Source organism: Botryllus schlosseri, chromosome 16, assembly GCF_051294905.1.
Source record: "Botryllus schlosseri isolate E-star chromosome 16, Bs_hap1, whole genome shotgun sequence".
In the NCBI taxonomy this organism is placed as follows: domain Eukaryota; kingdom Metazoa; phylum Chordata; class Ascidiacea; order Stolidobranchia; family Styelidae; genus Botryllus; species Botryllus schlosseri.
The window spans coordinates 22213323-22219322 of record NC_137251.1 but is presented as its reverse complement, the minus strand read 5'-3'; positions in this window follow the sequence as shown (position 1 = coordinate 22219322).

Here is a 6000-nt window from a genome sequence, read left to right as displayed (position 1 = left end):
TATTTACTAACGTTTACGGTGAGGGGTGACCGTGGGTTTTCTCGCGATCACCACAAACCTCTGTAAATCACCTTGGATATAAAGAGCTCTACGGGTCGGAAACGGGAGATATTTCGTCAAGTCTTTTGTCACGGTGGGTGTGACAGTGGGTCGATATGCAGTTAGTCACGAGTGGCTACTTTTTTGTCAAGCATTTTGTTAAAAAAAACATGCCTCGGCATGCATGGTTGGAAAAGAAGTTGAAATAACAGAGAGAAGGAGAGGACAGATAGCAGAAACAAAGGAAGGTTTGCCACAGCGACTGGGGATTCAGACTCCGAAATGGCGTGGTTACACCAAACAGCAAGTGTCAGTGAACCTCTGAACCTACTCCAACCTGGGAGAGGATCCAGTTTCGAAGCTGTCTGTGGCCAAGAGACATCATCCCCAGTCGAGTGCTCTGCGGCAAAGATTCGATATAATCTTGTGCCATCTATTTTTTAAAAATTTACTAACGTTTACGGTGACCGTGGGTTTTCGCGATCGCCACAAACCTCTGTAAAACGCCCATAGATATAAAGAGGGAAATTTACTAACGTTTACGGTGAGGGTGACCGTGGGTTTTCTCGCGATCACCACAAACCTCTGTAAATCACCTTTGGATATAAAGAGCTCTACGGGTCGGAAACGGGAGATATTTCGTCAAGTCTTTTTTCACGGTGGGTCGTGACAGTGGTCGATATGCAGTTAGTCACGAGTGGCTACTTTTTTGTCAAGCATTTTTGTTAAAAAAACATGCCCCGGCATGCATGGTTGGAAAAAGAAGTTGAAATAACAGAGAGAAGGAGAGGAGATAGCAGAAACAAAGGAAGGTTTGCCACAGCGACTGGGGATTCAGACTCCGAAATGGCGTGGTTACACCAAACAGCAAGTGTCAGTGAACCTCTGAACCTACTCCAACCTGGGAGAGGATCCAGTTTCGAAGCTGTCTGTGGCCAAGAGACATCATCCCCCAGTCGAGTGCTCTGCGGCAAAGATTCGATATAATCTTGTGCCATCTATTTTTAAAAATTTACTAACGTTTACGGTGACCGTGGGTTTTCGCGATCGCCACAAACCTCTGTAAAACGCCTAGATATAAAGAGGGGAAATTTACTAACGTTTACGGTGAGGGTGACCGTGGGTTTTCTCGCGATCACCACAAACCTCTGTAAATCACCTTGGATATAAAGAGCTCTACGGGTCCGGAAAACGGGAGATATTTCGTCAAGTCTTTTTTCACGGTGGGTGTGACAGTGGTTCGATATGCAGTTAGTCACGAGTGGCCTACTTTTTTGTCAAGCATTTTTGTTAAAAAAACATGCCCCGGCATGCATGGTTGGAAAAAGAAGTTGAAATAACAGAGAGAAGGAGAGGAGATAGCAGAAACAAAGGAAAGGTTTGCCACAGCGACTGGGGATTCAGACTCCGAAATGGCGTGGTTTACACCAAACAGCAAGTGTCAGTGAACCTCTGAACCTACTCCAACCTGGGAGAGGATCCAGTTTCGAAGCTGTCTGTGGCCAAGAGACATCATCCCCAGTCGAGTGCTCTGCGGCAAAGATTCGATATAATCTTGTGCCATCTATTTTTTAAAAATTTACTAACGTTTACGGTGACCGTGGGTTTTCGCGATCGCCACAAACCTCTGTAAAACGCCTAGATATAAAGAGGGAAATTTACTAACGTTTACGGTGAGGGTGACCGTGGGTTTTCTCGCGATCACCACAAACCTCTGTAAATCACCTTGGATATAAAGAGCTCTACGGGTCGGAAACGGAGATATTTCGTCAAGTCTTTTGTCACGGTGGGGTGTGACAGTGGTCGATATGCAGTTAGTCACGAGTGGCTACTTTTTTGTCAAGCATTTTTGTTAAAAAAACATGCCTCGGCATGCATGGTTGGAAAAGAAGTTGAAATAACAGAGAGAAGGAGAGGAGATAGCAGAAACAAAGGAAGGTTTGCCACAGCGACTGGGGAATCAGACTCCGAAATGGGCGTGGTTACACCAAACAGCAAGTGTCAGTGAACCTCTGAACCTACTCCAACCTGGGAGAGGATCCAGTTTCGAAGCTGTCTGTGGCCAAGAGACATCATCCCCAGTCGAGTGCTCTGCGGCAAAGATTCGATATAATCTTGTGCCATCTATTTTTAAAAATTTACTAACGTTTACGGTGACCGTGGGTTTTCGCGATCGCCACAAACCTCTGTAAAACGCCTAGATATAAAGAGGGAAATTTACTAACGTTTACGGTGAGGGTGACCGTGGGTTTTCTCGCGATCACCACAAACCTCTGTAAATCACCTTGGATATAAAGAGCTCTACGGGTCGGAAACGGGAGATATTTCGTCAAGTCTTTTTTCACGGTGGGTGTGACAGTGGTCGATATGCAGTTAGTCACGAGTGGCTACTTTTTTGTCAAGCATTTTTGTTAAAAAAACATGCCCCGGCATGCATGGTTGGAAAAGAAGTTGAAATAACAGAGAGAAGGAGAGGAGATAGCAGAAACAAAGGAAGGTTTGCCACAGCGACTGGGGATTCAGACTCCGAAATGGCGTGGTTACACCAAACAGCAAGTGTCAGTGAACCTCTGAACCTACTCCAACCTGGGAGAGGATCCAGTTTCGAAGCTGTCTGTGGCCAAGAGACATCATCCCCAGTCGAGTCCCTGCGGCAAAGATTCGATATAATCTTGTGCCATCTATTTTTTAAAAATTTACTAACGTTTTACGGTGACCGTGGGTTTTCGCGATCGCCACAAACCTCTGTAAAACGCCTAGATATAAAGAGGGAAATTTACTAACGTTTACGGTGAGGGTGACCGTGGGTTTTCTCGCGATCACCACAAACCTCTGTAAATCACCTTGGATATAAAGAGCTCTACGGGTCGGAAACGGGAGATATTTCGTCAAGTCTTTTTTCACGGTGGGTGTGACAGTGGTCGATATGCAGTTAGTCACGAGTGGCTACTTTTTTGTCAAGCATTTTTGTTAAAAAAACATGCCCCGGCATGCATGGTTGGAAAAGAAGTTGAAATAACAGAGAGAAGGAGAGGAGATAGCAGAAACAAAGGAAGGTTTGCCACAGCGACTGGGGATTCAGACTCCGAAATGGCGTGGTTACACCAAACAGCAAGTGTCAGTGAACCTCTGAACCTACTCCAACCTGGGAGAGGATCCAGTTTCGAAGCTGTCTGTGGCCAAGAGACATCATCCCCAGTCGAGTGCTCTGCGGCAAAGATTCGATATAATCTTGTGCCATCTATTTTTTAAAAATTTACTAACGTTTACGGTGACCGTGGGTTTTCGCGATCGCCACAAACCTCTGTAAAACGCCTAGATATAAAGAGGGAAATTTACTAACGTTTACGGTGAGGGTGACCGTGGGTTTTCTCGCGATCACCACAAACCTCTGTAAATCACCTTGGATATAAAGAGCTCTACGGGTCGGAAACGGGAGATATTTCGTCAAGTCTTTTTTCACGGTGGGTGTGACAGTGGTCGATATGCAGTTAGTCACGAGTGGCTACTTTTTTGTCAAGCATTTTTGTTAAAAAAACATGCCCCGGCATGCATGGTTGGAAAAGAAGTTGAAATAACAGAGAGAAGGAGAGGAGATAGCAGAAACAAAGGAAGGTTTGCCACAGCGACTGGGGATTCAGACTCCGAAATGGCGTGGTTACACCAAACAGCAAGTGTCAGTGAACCTCTGAACCTACTCCAACCTGGGAGAGGATCCAGTTTCGAAGCTGTCTGTGGCCAAGAGACATCATCCCCAGTCGAGTGCTCTGCGGCAAAGATTCGATATAATCTTGTGCCATCTATTTTTTAAAAATTTACTAACGTTTACGGTGACCGTGGGTTTTCGCGATCGCCACAAACCTCTGTAAAACGCCTAGATATAAAGAGGGAAATTTACTAACGTTTACGGTGAGGGTGACCGTGGGTTTTCTCGCGATCACCACAAACCTCTGTAAATCACCTTGGATATAAAGAGCTCTACGGGTCGGAAACGGGAGATATTTCGTCAAGTCTTTTGTCACGGTGGGTGTGACAGTGGTCGATATGCAGTTAGTCACGAGTGGCTACTTTTTTGTCAAGCATTTTTGTTAAAAAAACATGCCTCGGCATGCATGGTTGGAAAAGAAGTTGAAATAACAGAGAGAAGGAGAGGAGATAGCAGAAACAAAGGAAGGTTTGCCACAGCGACTGGGGAATCAGACTCCGAAATGGCGTGGTTACACCAAACAGCAAGTGTCAGTGAACCTCTGAACCTACTCCAACCTGGGAGAGGATCCAGTTTCGAAGCTGTCTGTGGCCAAGAGACATCATCCCCAGTCGAGTGCTCTGCGGCAAAGATTCGATATAATCTTGTGCCATCTATTTTTTAAAAATTTACTAACGTTTACGGTGACCGTGGGTTTTCGCGATCGCCACAAACCTCTGTAAAACGCCTAGATATAAAGAGGGAAATTTACTAACGTTTACGGTGAGGGTGACCGTGGGTTTTCTCGCGATCACCACAAACCTCTGTAAATCACCTTGGATATAAAGAGCTCTACGGGTCGGAAACGGGAGATATTTCGTCAAGTCTTTTTTCACGGTGGGTGTGACAGTGGTCGATATGCAGTTAGTCACGAGTGGCTACTTTTTTGTCAAGCATTTTTGTTAAAAAAACATGCCCCGGCATGCATGGTTGGAAAAGAAGTTGAAATAACAGAGAGAAGGAGAGGAGATAGCAGAAACAAAGGAAGGTTTGCCACAGCGACTGGGGATTCAGACTCCGAAATGGCGTGGTTACACCAAACAGCAAGTGTCAGTGAACCTCTGAACCTACTCCAACCTGGGAGAGGATCCAGTTTCGAAGCTGTCTGTGGCCAAGAGACATCATCCCCAGTCGAGTCCCTGCGGCAAAGATTCGATATAATCTTGTGCCATCTATTTTTTAAAAATTTACTAACGTTTACGGTGACCGTGGGTTTTCGCGATCGCCACAAACCTCTGTAAAACGCCTAGATATAAAGAGGGAAATTTACTAACGTTTACGGTGAGGGTGACCGTGGGTTTTCTCGCGATCACCACAAACCTCTGTAAATCACCTTGGATATAAAGAGCTCTACGGGTCGGAAACGGGAGATATTTCGTCAAGTCTTTTTTCACGGTGGGTGTGACAGTGGTCGATATGCAGTTAGTCACGAGTGGCTACTTTTTTGTCAAGCATTTTTGTTAAAAAAACATGCCCCGGCATGCATGGTTGGAAAAGAAGTTGAAATAACAGAGAGAAGGAGAGGAGATAGCAGAAACAAAGGAAGGTTTGCCACAGCGACTGGGGATTCAGACTCCGAAATGGCGTGGTTACACCAAACAGCAAGTGTCAGTGAACCTCTGAACCTACTCCAACCTGGGAGAGGATCCAGTTTCGAAGCTGTCTGTGGCCAAGAGACATCATCCCCAGTCGAGTGCTCTGCGGCAAAGATTCGATATAATCTTGTGCCATCTATTTTTTAAAAATTTACTAACGTTTACGGTGACCGTGGGTTTTCGCGATCGCCACAAACCTCTGTAAAACGCCTAGATATAAAGAGGGAAATTTACTAACGTTTACGGTGAGGGTGACCGTGGGTTTTCTCGCGATCACCACAAACCTCTGTAAATCACCTTGGATATAAAGAGCTCTACGGGTCGGAAACGGGAGATATTTCGTCAAGTCTTTTTTCACGGTGGGTGTGACAGTGGTCGATATGCAGTTAGTCACGAGTGGCTACTTTTTTGTCAAGCATTTTTGTTAAAAAAACATGCCCCGGCATGCATGGTTGGAAAAGAAGTTGAAATAACAGAGAGAAGGAGAGGAGATAGCAGAAACAAAGGAAGGTTTGCCACAGCGACTGGGGATTCAGACTCCGAAATGGCGTGGTTACACCAAACAGCAAGTGTCAGTGAACCTCTGAACCTACTCCAACCTGGGAGAGGATCCAGTTTCGA